The following is a 16,410-nucleotide window of genomic DNA, read 5'->3' on the forward strand; positions in this document are numbered from 1 at the left end:
TGAAAGGGGCTTGCCTCATAGAAAAAAACACCTGAGGTTCACTAAATGTGACTTTGCATGACTTATTTTTGTAAAATTGCACTCACTGAAAATTCTTTTGTAAGTTAACAGGATATACAATATCAACATAATACAACAATATAACAATGCAATATACTTCATTGATATCTGTGGAAAGCTTAGAGGGTTTTTTCTACTGGGGGTGCTCAGAATAAAGTAGTCAGAGAATCTACTCTAGAACATGGAGAAATCCAGAATGGGAGGGTTCATTTAAATTCTACAATGTCTAGGAATAGGACTGGAAAGATGCTGTATTAATAAAACTGGTATACCTTAAGAAAGACTTTGTAATTCAAGTAAGGTGTATACCACACAAATAATTAAACTGAAACTTTGTTTCTTAGATGCAAATTGTCTAAATATTTTTGAGAGGCTTAAAGACATTGTAAGGTAAAAGACAAGTAATGCAGCCTATTAACATTGCTGGCTACAGGGAAAAAGTCAATTATTGATTATTTTCTTGAAGTTATGGAGAAAGGTAATCCTTTCCACACACCCACGTAAAATCACCTTTACCTAATTAAACCTTTGGAGATTTCTCTAATAAGGACTTGCCTCTATTTGGAAAGGAAGGCAGATAGAATAATAGATGAGAAAGGCAATATAAAATATAAACAGGAAGAACTTATGGAAGTAGGTGAAAATTTGTAAGGAGATGCTATAAAAAAGAAAAGGAAGAAGGGAAAATGGAAATGTGAAAATGATGTTGGAAAAGGGCAAGAAAAAGAATAGAAAATTAAACAAGGAGTATTAGAAGAAACTGTAAACCAATGAAGATATATAAATAAAAGAAAAGATGAAAACGTAGGCCAATAACACCTGGAAATACAGATTATATTTTTTTATAAAAATAATGCAAAAAGGATGCAGAAAGTATTGTACAATGCCATAGGGGATAAAGAGAAGAGAGGTGAAGGAAATGTCAAAAAATGCTAAAAGGTATTAGATACTATTTTAAGAGAAAAAAAAAGATAAGATTAGTAACAAGTGATGTAGCCAAATCATTTGATAACATGAGCTATTAGGCAATGTGGAGGACATTAGAGGAATATGAGGTTGGGTAAACAGTAGTGAATGTAATAAGCATGTGTTATCTAAAGTCATAGGTGAAAGTCATATTAAATTAATGACTGGGAAGAAAAATAACAGAGGAGTTCCACAAATATCTACCTTGAGTATGTCCCATTTTGTATTAGTGATAAATACAATCATATAAAAATGTCATTGTGGAATGAGAGGAGCAAGATTGCAGATGGAGAAAGGAATTGCAGCACCGATGTTATTATGGCTTACAGTAAGGTTTCTTTTAGTGAAATTGTGGTGAGGATTAACAATTGTTTAAAAAGCTGGACTACAAATCAAACCAGTCAAATAGTCACTGATTTGGTGAAATCAAGAAAATTCCTTGGCTATATTACACTAGAAACAAAGATAAGTTTATTAGTTGTGAAATTTGGAGAATATAAATGTATAATTGGACAATGGAGGGAGATACTGGAAAAAATTAAAAAGTGATTGTATTTGGGGAAAATTTTGTCATTTTGAAAAAAAGTATGTATGTTAATTAAGTATATATTGGAAAATCTAACATAACTTGAGTATATGTTTCCAGCTGGAAAAAGGAACTATTAGAAATATTGTTCAGCTTTATTTGGGAGTCAAGCTTAAACACAGTAAAAAAGGAGTGATATATAATGGCAAAGAAGAATAAAATCAAAGTTTAAAAAATGCTATAATAAATTTGTCATCTATACATCTTTTTGAGCAATAAGAGATGTGAAGGAGCAAGAAATAAAATTATGGGAGAATGTTATATGTCAAACATTAAGAAATGTGGAAAATAAAGGGGAAAGAAAAATATAAAAAGCAGGAAAGTTGAAGGTGAATTCATGAAAAGTATTACTCAGTATATCAATAGAAATAATTAATGTAAGATGTAATGAATGTCATGAAAAATAGTAGAAAAAAGATTTGAAATGTTGTGTGAGGTGAATTATTTTTTTGTGTATACATGTGCTAGATGGATACCAGTACAAGGTAATATGAAATATAAATTACTAGAGGATATGTAAAAAGTATGAAATGCTCTGTAGAAAGTTTTCAGAATGAGTATAAATGGAAATGAGTCAAAAATATAAGCATGAATATGATATTGTAGGGAAAATATGAGAAAGGAAGGAAATGGAATCGATAAATAAGACAAATATGTGTAGCAATATGGGTATTGTGGAAAAGATATGATGGATTACTTAATAATAAAAATAGAGAAGCTGATGATTTAGGGAGAGGTTAAAAGGTAAAACAGATATTGAAAATTAAAAGAAATAAGGGAATTTAGTTAATGTGATAAACATAAATCTGACAATATGAAAAGTGTAAATATTGTTGGTATGAAAAAGGTGTAAAGACTTCTTCTTCTTCTTTCTTTTTTCAGCTTTCGCTTTTTCCCCCGTTTAGTCGCCAGCGGATCACCTGTTCGCACATTGAATGGCAGTGGAGTTTTACGGTGTCGAGTTGCCAGCCCGGCGCCCAACCTTCCACAGAAGGCACACTCACACGCACACCTAGGGCCAATTTAGAGTGTCCAATCCACCTGCAGCATGTCTTTGGGATGCCACAGGGAGGACATGCAGACTCAGAAGGCACCCCAGCCGAGGATCGAACCGGAGAACCTCTTGCTGTGAGGTGGCAATGCTAACCACTGCACCACCGTGGCCGCCCAAAAAGGTGTAAAGACTACAAATACAAAATTGTAAAAAATGTGTGTTACAGTCTTTAGTCATCATGACTGACTTTGGTGGAAATGGCTTAGAGAACAATGAGTGATGAATAAATTTGAGTCCAGACTGAAAACCGATTTGTCACGGTCCAATAAGGTAAAGCAGTTTTGAGGAGTTGTTTGAAATGGGGAGGAACTTTCAATCAATGATGGAATTACTCAATCAGATTCAGAAAATGTTGGAATGAGCATACTACATACTGATGAGGACAGTGAAGAGTGAATCAGGAAATGAGCCAAATTAAAGAAGGCATTATGTGGTTGTTGCTGCAGCCATTGAACAAAGATTGGAACACGATCTTCAGAGAAAATGCTTAAATTGGTAGGAATATCTCCTAAAAAGACACTAAACTGGGTCATTATCTTGTGTGGGACAATTTAGTTGCTGTCTTGAGATTTACTGCACACATTCATTCCTTAATTCAGTTGGAGAATGAAAGTTTTCTGACCTAACTTTTAAATCATTTGAACTTATTTATGACTAAGTTGGAAACTAAGAGACAACATTACTCATGGAATGAGCACATTTTCATTTACACTACTTTTATTTTGCATATAAATGTTATTTGCAGTGTAAAGTGGACATTAGCACACAAATGATGAATGTGTTTTCAGAGTGTATGTAAAAATATTCACTTTGTAAAGAAAACTTTTAATGAAAGGGGTTTGTAGAATTGGGTGTGGAAGGTGTGAGTTTTATTAAATGATGTTAATATTGTACAATATTTGACATACGTGATAAATGATGAGGGGGGGAGTAAGAGACACATTAGGGTACTTTGAAGTGTGTTACTGCTGTGGGATAATCATTGTGGGCAGGTTGGTCAGGAGTGGTTCCTTAAGGGTCTGGATAATGAAGAAATTTGCCTGGGACTGAAAAAGCAGCTGAAAAAAAAAGTAGGAAAAACTTAATATATTGTAGGCCAATTACTTTAGGAAATTTAGATTAAATACTCATAATTGGTATGTTGCAGGAGAGTTTTACTGATATTGTTAAAGATGTTTTAGGAAACAAAGTATAGTGTTAAAGGGAAGGATATCAAGATGTTTACTAAGGAAGCAGCAAATACTATAAGACAGGGAGACTTAGAGGGAAAAATGATTGTTCATGATATATTGAAAGCTTTCAATAACATCAGTCATGGAAAATGTTAGAAATATTATATGCTTGTGGAATTCCAGCCAAAATGATAACTTTTCTTGAAAACTGCTCATAAGATATAATGGGTCTTACTGATTGTAAATGAATGGTTATGGTCAAAAGGTAATGACAACATTTGTTTTTTCAGTTTGGATGTGTTGACATCAACGTTAACATTTGGGAGTTTTGGACATTGTAAGTACTCATATATATATGTGTGTGTGTGTGTGTGTGTGTGTGTGTGTGTGTGTGTGTGTGTGTGTGTGTGTGTGTGTGTGTGTGTATGTGTGCGTGTGTGTGCGTGTGTGATTGATGTATGTGTTTGTGTGAAAGTAGGGATATTTTTATGGAGATTGTCATAAAAAATGTTCAGTGAAGGGAGAAAATGTAATAAATGTAATGAGGAAGAAACTGTAAATCACATTTTTCTGGACTGTATAAAGAGTAAAGATGTTTTGGGGGAAGAGTAATGATATTTGGCAGAAAACGGTAAAAGATATAACTATTATTGTGATTGCATAGGGGTCCTGCAAAGGTATTAAACACATTGTTGCATGCATTTTTTATATTTGGAAAGTTTACTGTGCTGAATTTTTGTATATCAAAAAACAGGACTGAGAGCTATGAAAAAGGTAGAAAATTATGGTTGTGAACTGAATGATGGGGTGGGCAATATGTAAAGTATTTATTTTTTTATAAAAGGAATGTGTAATATTGAGTGACAAAATTTGTAAATATGTAAATATGAAAGATTTATCAATGTGAATATATATATGTACATTTCTAAATTAGATACCTACTCTTTTTTGAGTAACACCATGAGATCTTTTAGCACCAATTTATACAAATGAGCCCTTGCTTTAATGTCTTGTGTGAAGGATGGTATCCTTAGGAGTGTCAGTAATGGAAAATTAATCCAGTCACCTGGGGTGAGTATAGTACCCACAAGCCTTTAGATCATACAGCACCAAAGGTGGGTATGCTACCTGTTCAGCCGGTGATACCCAGACCTTGGAGCTTGTAACTAAATAATAAAGTAATTCTGGCTACATGATCATAAAGGATTTTGTTAGCACCTACTGTATGGGTCTCCCTGCTGTATCAAAAGGCAAAAAACACATTTATTTGACTTTATAGTACCCACAGGCTGCACCTCCAACATCTCCAGCCCAGAATTTTTATGTAGTGTCCGTATACATTTATATAGTGTTGAATAAGTGAAACAGGTCCACTAAATAAAAGGGAGTGAAACTCTTCTAAGTAAAATTTGTATTTCATTTTCTAATCCAAGAACTACTACATAGTCTACCATGGCTCTTAATTGTTTATTGACTGCGGCTACCAGGCTCATATGTGTTTTTATGAAAGCAACTGATAATCAGCTGATAGAAATAAGGCAATGATCTTTGGTACCAGTAAAGGCATCAAAAAGCCCAATCTCTTGTGTTATTGAAACTTGAAAGATAATCCCTAGAGATGCTTAAATTATCTAAATGTCTCCCATCCATTTACACTGTAGGAAAACAAGAAAATATGCCCCTTCTACTTGTCACCTGCTAGCCTTTGACTAAGGAACTGCAGCATATCTACCTTCTATTTCTGTTATTTGGTAACATGAAGCATCAGAAGGGACATACAATGCACTATAAAATGTGACAGCTCATTATGACAGTTATCTGGCAATAAAGCACTCATAATAATTACATATGGTCATCATGTGTGTTGTTTGTCTTTGTAATACATCAAAGAGAAAATATAAAAAACATGCATTAAAATGTTCATGTTGAACTGACTGTGATTCATTTGGAAGAACTTACAAATTTATCTTTGGAATTGTAGTCAGCATAGGTTGAGAAGCATGAGCATTTTTTTTTTTTACTGTGAATGATATTTTTGAGGGAAAGTATGTGGCAACATTTGTGATTGTAGTGAGTACTTCCACGTATCAGTTTCTTTGAATCTTGATTAACCTATTGAAAGAAAAATAAAATAAAATAAAAATTACAAGAAGTGAAATATTAGATGGTTATTTTGAAGCCAAACATTTGATTATAGCAGATTAATTTCATTTTAATCATGACAATCACAATGTTAATGAAAATGCATTCAGCATGCTGGTGAGGTGAAACAGTGTACAGTAAATTGTGGATTTAGTGGAAACTGGAATGAAGTACTAACAGAAAGATTTATTTGTAATATTTCTAGTAAAATATGTCAAGGAAAAACTGCTACATGAATAAAATGTAGCACTTACAAATGATTTTGAGATTTCTCTGAGTATTCAAATTACAAACTCAGATAAGAAGCAGTCAAGGAAGGTATTGGTTGACACAGCACATGTAGTTGAAATGCAAGGAGTAGCCAAAAAGAGGGGAAAATGCTGGAATAAACAAAAACATAACCCATAAGTCTGTCTTTTAAAGAAGCAAGATCCACTAAATTGGGAAAACTGGAACAGAAGAAGATGCATATCATATCAAGCAGCAGTGTATTTTAAAAGTAAGGGCTTTCATGAAAAGAATGCCAGGTACAAATCTAAAAAAGAAATGGAAGCACTGCTATTTTCACTGTCAAATGATAAAGATAAGGAAGTGTTTACATCTACCTTTGTATTGGATGATGTATATAAAAATTAAACACGGAGATTGTCCATTTGTTGGTTGTGTCTATTATTGTCAACAACTAGTTGCAGTCTGTATTTCTAAAGAAACCAGTCTCCAACAACAAAACCAAGCTACAACATATAAACTTAAAGTGTGTGCTGGACAGTTGTTTTCAGTACTGAACCAGATTACTGCTACAGTCTACGTACCGTGAAGAGCAAAAGAAAAAAAACTACAATTACTTGTGGTGAAATGGGATGGTTCAGAGTTATGAGGGAAGCACATTGATGCTTGTTTTAAACTGGAAACATAATGAGATAGTAAATCAAAGTGTGTTGAAAGAAATAAAGACACTGTTGGGAAGGTAAAAATATATGCTGAAGTGAGACAGGAGAAACTATGTACACAGTGCTTTAATAAATATAGTATCCTGACATACTCAAATGTTCTCCAAAGTTCCTCAAGTCACTCCTAGTTATTTACAATAAAAAAAATATTTGAAAAAGAAAAGAGTTGGAAACATTAGAAAAGAGTTAAACCACTTTTGTGAAAATAGTGAATGGGTTGCATCTGTTGTTTCACTTATAAAGAGGGGCAATTCTGTTCATGTGCATGATAATTATATTCATATGCATCATAACTGCAGGTTCACTGTTATCCATGTTATATATAAAGGGATGTATCAGATACTATACAGCAGTTGGGCAGGCTGATAGCTGCAGCTAAGTTCAGAAAGTGTTGCTGGATGATAAATCTAAAAAATATGTAATGGTAAATTGTCATCAAAGTTTGTCTATAAAAGACTGCTATTTGATTTTAGTTATGTACCATCACAATTTTAGAGTATTATGCAAAACTTATTAAAATATCCCCTGATTATGTTTGGTTAGTAGTGAAATTGAGTCTGAACATGAAAATTGTTGAAAGTATTGCAAAGCCTGTGAGTATGAGTAACAGCAAGTCAATCAAAATGCGTATTTGCCAAGTCACAAGTAAAGTGTCTGGACCATATGCATATAACATACAGCATTATGATCAGGGTGGTGATCCTAACATAGAGGATTATAACTAGGCTGGTGATCATAACACAGATGATTATGATTGGGTTTGTGATCATAACATAGAGGATTATGACTAGACTGGTGATCGTAATACAGAGGATTATAATTGGGTTTGTGATCATAACATAGAGGATTATGATCAAGTTGATAATCATAACATAGAAGATTATGACTTGGCTGGTGATCATAATATAGAGGATTATGACTGGGCTAATGATCAGAACATAGAGGATTGTGCTTGGGCTGGTTATCGTAACATAAAATATTGTGATCAGGCTGGTGATCATAACCCACTTGTTATGTGTTCACAACATGGATGCCAATAAATTCACCTCAAGAGTGATGGTTGAAAAGTGAATTACATTGAGAACACATAATAGTTTGTTATGATTGTTGATCCACTCATAATTCTTTGTAGTGCATGGAGATGTATTTGCTCCATGTACTACTGCCTATTAAAAAGTAAGATAAAAAAATGACATGCTTTGATGCTTTTAAATGATGGGAATGGTTGATGTTCATATGTATTCCCTGTCTATGGGAAGCAGTTTAATTCAAAATGCCATGTGGACTTCAGCAGACAGCAGGCAGAAACTGCAGTTGAAACAAAGCTGTTTCATGTCTTCCTGCTGCTATTTACTGGTCAGTGCTGTCTGTTTTAGAGCAGGCTTATGTTCACAGCATGTAGGGGGTGCTTAATAACTGTTAAGCACCCCTGTAAGTGTTATTAAAGCCAGGTCTGGAACTAGAGTAGTGTTGAACCAGGATGTAATTTAGCAGTTTTTGGATGTAATCATGGCACTCCATGCACTACAAAGATGTTATTCATCTTTTTTAGGGGCACATTAAGGCTATTCATGAGGTATGCACTTCTGACATACATGAATGAGTTAAACATTTTTTGCTTAGTGAACTACTAGGGAAAGTGTATTATGCCTAACAGAAGTATATACTTGACATACTTATTTTGATTATTGAAGGAACAGGTAACATGGCAATGGAGACTGAAGAAAACAAATGCATTTAAGAGATGTAAAGAAGGAATAATGTGATAAAGTGTTTGTGATCAGAAACTACCCCTCATATTAGCATATGATATCTCTACACATTGTATTGTAGGCATAATTCAATATAGTATACCTACTCAGGAACAGTGAGCTTCTACAGACAGGAAATATTCACACACTGAAAGGCAATAAACAGTCCACCAGTACCTGTGAGATAGAAGGACAAAGTAGGCATCAGACACAAACAGCAGTTACCATCTTTTGTAATAGCTTAAAGGTCTGTCTGCATGGCGACTTCACATGTCCTGTGATGGGCATTATTGTATCTGCATTCAGCAGCACATGTGAAGGTATTATTTCATTTCTGCATGACTGTGACAACCGTGCCCTGGCCCAGCAATCAGGGATCCTCAATCCTCACCACTAACACCAGGGAGGTTGTCTCTGAGAAGAGGAAAGGATAACTAATACACACAGTAAAGTACAATTTCCCTTAAGTGCACACAGAGATCACAGTCAATCTGGGGCTGGTTGCTCCCTTGCTCACCAGGTCCCCAATAAGACTCCCCACCTGGCACAGCTATAGGGTCCAGATATCAGCCTAACTGGGCATGCTAAAACCTCCAGTACCCTCTCTATCCAGCCAGTGCTTCGTCTCCCTGCCCAGGTAGCTGATACATACACACACTTTGACAAGAGGTTATACAACCACAAAGACCCTCCTGGGAAAAGGCTGGCACAGGTTCTCCAGCTGTGCCCCTATTACCCAGACCATATGGTAGTAATTCCTGCCACCACCCAGTTAAAAATTATTAGCTACTAAAAGGCCCTTAAAAGGGTATCCAATTATTACTGTGTAATATTATAATCCAATGGTAGTATAGCTAAGCAGTCAAAGCTTATCTGGAGTGACTTAGACAGTAAACTCTAAAAATTATGCAGTGTAATATAGAGCTTAAATTAGCTCTACATAAACCAGCCACAGGTAAAGGTTTTTAAAATATTTAATAATAAATAATTAAAACACAAGACAAAACTACTACAGTACAACACTACTCAAGTTCAGAGATCACACAGAAATATGTAAAACAATACAGTAGGAAAGATCTGATTTCAAAGAAAAATACCTAATTAATCTTTTTTAGCTTTAACTATTCCTACAAGAAATCACAGTGCTAAAACTTACATGTGAGCATAAGGCAAAGTGCTGAGTTAGATTTCCAAAGTCAAAAAGCTCCCAGTCTCTCCCTGAACAATAGTTTTTAAACACTAACCAACAGCTTTGCTGAGGCCCTCCCAAATTATATCATTTTGACACTTAGGTTTTCCCAGTATCCATACTGCATCATCTTGACACCTGGTCTGAGTTGTCAGGCCACAATCTGCATTATTTAGCAATCTAACACCTGCTCAGAAACTTACAACAATAAAAGACATTTCACATGTATACTCTAGCAGAAACCAGAGCAGTAAAGCACCATCCACATGTAAATTCTGGTCATAAACTTTAGCCTTAAAACAATGGGCATGAAACCTTCATCCAGACATGCTGGATCCGACTTGTAAAACATTAAAGAGATTCATAAGATCTTTTCAACTTTAAAAGGCACGTATGAAATACTTGGCTTGGTTTTCCTTACAGCAGATGGCAATGTTGCAACAATCTTGAAGTTCACATTTTACAGTGTTTTCTTACATTTAAAAACACAAGCCTGTATTTTATAGTTATTTATACAGTTGATAGAATTATGTATCAAATTATATTTGATTAGGCTGGCAGCCTTGTCTGTCTTTGTCCAATCTTCACATATCCCCCCCCCCTGGGAACTCAAGCTAGTTTTTCAAGTGCCCCTTGAGAAACATCACTTGAGAGTGTCAGGTCTATCTTGGTGTACCTCATCCCATTCCCTGTCTTGAGAGCCTATCTGCATTGGCATTGCTACTCCCACTGTGGTGCTGCACTGACATATCATATGCTTGCAACCCCAGGCTCCATCTTAGCAACTTGGAATTTTGCTGAATGGCTCTGTTTAACCATGTTAGAGGGTTGTAATCTGTCATCTAAGTGAATTTTCTTCCATACAGATATGACTGAAATTTTTGTAGTGCCCACACTATGGCTACACATTCCTTTTCTACCGCTGCATAGTATTCCTCCCTGGGTTTGAGCCTATGACTGAGATAAACCACTGGGTGCTCTTCGCTCTCTGAAGAAATCTGGCTAAGTACAGCCTCCACCCCATAGTTTGAAGCATCCACCTGCACAACAAATTATTTGCTATAGTCTGGACTGGCTAACACAGGGGGTCCTCCCAAAGCTTCCTTAAGCTTCTGAAATGCCTGCTCACATGGTGGGATCCACACTACCTTATCTGGCCTGTTCTTCCTTATCAGGTCTGTGAGGGGAGCAGCTATGGTACTATAATTGGGAACGGACTTTCTGTAGTACCCTGCTGTCCCTAAGAATGCCGTCACCTGCTTTTTGGTAACAGGCACAGGCCATGCCTGAATGGCTTCCACTTTGGCAGGTTCTGGCTTTATCTTACCACTCCCCACTCTATGTCCTAGGGAGGAGACTTCTGCCATACCCACCTGACATTTACTCAACTTAATGGTCAACCATGCCCTCTGTAGTCTGCCCAGCACCTCCCTGACATGTTGAAGGTGCTTTTGCCAGGAATGGCTGTAGATAGCAATATCATCCAGGTAAGCAAGGGCAAACCCTCCTGCTCCTGTTAGGATATTATCTACCAGCCTCTGGAAAGTCACTGTGGCATTCTTCATCCCAAAGGGCATCTTTGTAAACTCATACAAGCCAAAAAGAGTCACAAAGGCTGATCTCTCTAGCACTGGGAGTCAAGGGCATCTGCCAGTAACCCTTGGTAAGATCAGTGGTTGTAAGATACTTAGCCCCACCCAGCTGCTCTAGGGTCTCATCTGTCCTGGGCATGGGGTAAGCATCTCACTCTGTGTGACTATTTAATTTCCTGTAATCCACACAGAACCTGGTGTTGCCATCCTTCTTTGGCACCAACACTACTGGCAAGGCCCAGGGACTGTTGGACTCTTGAATTACCCCTAGTTCCAACATCTCCTGTACCTCTTCCCTCAGAGCCTGTTTGACTCTATCAGGCACCCTATAAGGGGCCTGCCTAATCGGCCTTTGGGGCTCTGTATTCATCTAGTGCTGCACCAGGTGGGTGCACCCTGGTTTCCAAGTGAACATGTCCCCAAATTCCTGCAACACTGCTCGGATTTCTCGAACCTGGGTAGGAGATAGCTGCTGGGACATTGCTAACCCTTCCACCGAGGTGTCAGCCCGAGCCTCACTGAGGAGATCAGTCACAAGATCTCGCTCAGACTCTTCCTGCAATCCACTGCAAATGCTCAGCACAAGGGCCTCTCTATCATGGTAAGGTTTCATCATGTTAACATGGTACAATTTGTGCCCCTGCCATCTGCCTAGCACTTCCACCATGTAGTTAACATCACTTACCTTTCTTTCCACCTTGTAGGGTCCCTCCCAAGCTGCTTGCAACTTGTTGTGTCTGACAGGAATGAGAACCATCACCTGCTGCCCTACAGCATACTCTCTAGCTCGAGCATTCCTGTCATAACACACCTTTTTCTGTTGTTGGGATTCTGCCAGGTTCCCCTGGGCCAGACCCATGAGTTCCCTGAGCCTTGTCCTGAGGTTCAGGACATATGCCACAACTTACTCCTTGTGAGACTCACTCTCACCTTCCCACTCATCTCAAATTAAATCTAGAGGTCCCCTGACCCTATGCCCATACAGCAACTGAAAGAATGAAAAACATGTGGATTCCTGGGGAACCTCTCTGTAAGCAAACAACAGATGGGGCAAATATTTGCATCACTCCCTCTTAAACCGATCTGCAAATGCCCATAGCATGGACTTGATTGTAGAGTTCAACCTCTCAACAAGACCATTAGTCTGGAGATGGTAGGGGGTGGTCTTCATGTGCTTCACCCCACAGGACTTCCGCAGACAAGCTGGTAGGTCTGACATAAAATTGGCACCTCTGTCAGACAGTATTTCCTATGGGAAACCTACCCTGCTGAAAATCTCTAGCAAAACATTTGCCACCTTCTTGGCCTCAATGGAGGACAAAGCCACTGCCTCAGGGTATCGTGTAGCATAATCTACAATAACTAGGATATACGTTTTCCCTGTGGAACTTGGGGTACTCAGAGGACCCACAATATCTATAGCTACCCTTTGAAATGGCTCCTCAGTCACAGGCAAAGGCATCAAAGGAGCTCTCACCTTGTCTCCTGCCTTGCCTACCTTTTGGCACTGCTCACAGGTCCTGCAGTACCCTGTTACATCTCTGGAAATTCCAGGCCAATAGAAGTTCTGCATAATACACCTCTTTGTACATTTTATGCCCATGTGACATGCAAAGGGAATATCATGGGCTATGGATAGAAGTATCGAAATAAAGTTCCCCTGCACGTAGGAAGTTGCACGGCAAATACAAGTAGCATAAAAAGTAATAATAGCCAGCAACAAGTAGACTGTGGAGAATAATAAAGTTTATTAAGACTTCATTCGACATCAGTTCAACTTTAAAAGACACATTTGAAATACTTGGCTTGGTTCTCCTTACAGCAGATGACAATGTTGCAACAATCTTGAAGTTTACATTTTACAGTGTTTTCTTACATTTAAAAACACAAGCCTGTATTTTAGATTTATTTATACAGTTGATAGAATTATGTATCAAATTCTATTTGACTAGGCTGGCAGCTTTCACCTGTCTTTGTCCAATCTTCACAATGACTATTACATTGAGTATCATAACTCCAAATGGCACAGAACTGTAGAGAGGTCCATTATCAGAAACTTCTAGTGTGGTAAAAGACGGAAGGACTCAGAGTAACAGCGGGGTTGTAGAGAATTGCATACAGGACACTGCAGTGAAAGGTGAAACAAGAATGTTTTAATATTAAGATAAGGAATGTAAGGGTGGCCTGTTCAGGTAGATAAGAAAAAGTATAACAGAAGATTTTCATTTTCTATGGCAAATGTTTGTGTTCTTTGGAGAAAAATTATCCCTGGAGACTCAGAAAAATAGTATTAGAGGAATCATATGTTACGTATTGAGGAACTATGAAGACTTTGTCTTACAAGTTTGTTTTTGGCCAAAGCTAGATCCACAAATGAAATACTTGAAAAGAACATGAACTCTGACAAATTGAACAAAAGCTGCCATGGCAAGAACACTTCATTCCTAAACATTTACAGTGGTATTTACACAAAGGTTGCACATTGATTTTAGAGAAGATTCTTGATTATTGCAATACATTCTGTACATGGGTACAAATATTTCAAATGCTTACAATTATATTTCAAGCCACAATCAGTAGATTTCAGAAAATAGTCTGTTTTGTATTAATTGCCTCAACACATAGTTAAGAGATAATGTTCTCCAATTTGCTGTTGAAAAGTCTCATTTTCTTACATGAAATAGAATTGGTCATTCCTCCAGTGCACTTGGAGATGCTGCTACAAATGATTTTGCAGAATGTTTCTTTTAACTTTTATTGCTGCAAAAAAAAGTTATCAAATGAGGTATTGGATGGAAAAGATAATATGTTGCTGTCCCTGTGGCAATACTGAACCAAACTAACTATATAACATGGCAATTACATGTAGTCATGTTTCTTAACTTAAAAAAAGGCAAGCTTAGTGTTGATGGCATTGATGAAAACGAATATCCATTTTTTTTGTAATTATTTTTTGTATTATCAGGGAAGAGAAAGGAAATCGTAGACAGTCCATGTTCAGTTCTTGGGAGAAGTACATTAACAGAGATTATGTGACACTGTCAGTTGTTTTTGGATTTTTTTCTTAGTTGGGATTCTGTTTATCCAGCAAATACCTAGATAATATGGAACATTGAAAACTGCAGCTGTCTATAAAGTTCTGTGCAAGTATTGACCGAAAATATAAAGTGCCTTCATATGCATTTTTCCTTTGTGGAGCTATGTTAACATGATGGGAGGAATCTGTGTTGATTGACATATGTATATACATTTTTTGTCTTGGTTATTTATTATGTACACTACTACTCTAAAATGGGGATGAGGAAATATACATGCCCATGTAGGCCTTGTTTGTGTATAGACATTATTATCATTAATGGATTTTCTTGAAAGTATATTAATGTTTCAATCTAGGACCCATTCCTAAATTTGCTGTTAAATGCAGCTTATCAAAGTTTGAGAACAGACCTCTTTTTAGACTCTGCATGCAGGTTTGAAAGCTGACATCACACAATGTTCCATTTATGTTCCTGACTGGGTTACCTTTTGTGTGGAATCTGTAGGTTCTCCTTGTGTTTTTATAGGGTTTTGCTTGGTGCTCTAGTTTCTTTCCACATCCCTAAGACATACATTAGGTAGACTGGTCAGCTTTCCAATTGCCAGTAAGTGTTTTGCCATTGTATGAGTGTTTGCTTGCATCTTGTGGCAGGCAGCCATCCTGTCCAATATTAGTTTCTGTCTTACATCCATTTAGCACCATGATAGAATTGACTTCCTCTGAAACTATGATGCAGAAGAAGCAGGAACAATGAATGAAATGACTGAAGTGGGAAGATTTTGATGAAATGTAATCCGTGAATAAGGCACCACTGCATTCATATGTTACTTCAGGGCAGAGCAATACATTTAACCTGATTGTGTACAGCAGGAGGAGAAGAAAGACATATTTAGCAAAGTTACGAGATGTTGCTTGTGAATTGAAGTAATTGGTGGCATGATGTGCTGCTTTTGAAGTGTTGTGGTTATTTCCATTGTAGAACCATTTAATATGCCCCGGACATGATGAGGGAGGGAAGACCAACTTCAGCCGTCTATTTTTTTCTATATACATTTTCTATCTGATGTTAATAGTGTCCTTAAACTGATTATATAGGATACAGAATCAACATTGTCTTTGAAGTAATTTTAATGTATTCATTTGTTAATGACATAAATTAACTGGTCCATCTATGAGTCTTTTCAGTGAAGACCTAGACCATATTGGCAAGGGGTAATTATAAGGGTAGTTAGTCAAATGTATACATTTTGGGAGGGGGCATGATATTGGAGTGTCCAAAGAAAGTCCACAAAAGTGAAAGGAGAGGATGCAGCTGTCAAACAAGTAATGACCACAGACGAAGGCTGGATGCCGGACAGGAGAAATGAGGTGACTGTCTTAATGACTGAGTGACTGTACTAATCCTCCAAGTGCTATTTGATATATCTATGAATCATGATCTTATATTATCCTGGAGGCAGTGGTGCTTGTGCATGGATGGCTAGGAGCAATAGAGACCAACTGGTTCAATTTAACACCAATAGCATTATATGGTAGCACCAGGACTCCATTGACTGGATGAAAGAATTACTTAGAGGTATTTATTTATTGCTATATTTCTTGTGCAGACAGTTTTAGAAACAGACTGGTTAAACTAATGTTTAGCCAGATCATAGAAACAGCAGAATTACAACCCATAAAGGCAGGGATTCATGAGGCTAGTTCTGCCTTGTATATAATAAGCTTTCAGTCTGACAGGAATAATGCATCCTGAATTTCACTATAGTTTGCACAAATATCACTAGATGATAAGGTGTTTGACACAAGTTTGGCTTCTGAGACATTATCTGGCAACCACTTACAAAAGTCCAATAAGTTATAAAATTATTACTTGGTAGCTGCTAGTAACTGGACTTGCTATACTTTATTTAT

The 16,410-nt window shown here is 37.0% G+C and overlaps 1 protein-coding gene across 2 annotated transcripts in view; it reads left to right on the forward strand.

The window, feature by feature from the left end:
* The window catches only part of LOC122791812 (signaling lymphocytic activation molecule-like), a 528,221-nt gene that overhangs the window by 344,130 nt on the left and 167,681 nt on the right, over nt 1-16,410 (forward strand). The window lies entirely within an intron of this gene.

Source organism: Protopterus annectens, chromosome 17.part0 (assembly GCF_019279795.1).
Source record: "Protopterus annectens isolate FY-2018-M chromosome 17.part0, PAN1.0, whole genome shotgun sequence".
Classification (NCBI taxonomy): domain Eukaryota; kingdom Metazoa; phylum Chordata; order Ceratodontiformes; family Protopteridae; genus Protopterus; species Protopterus annectens.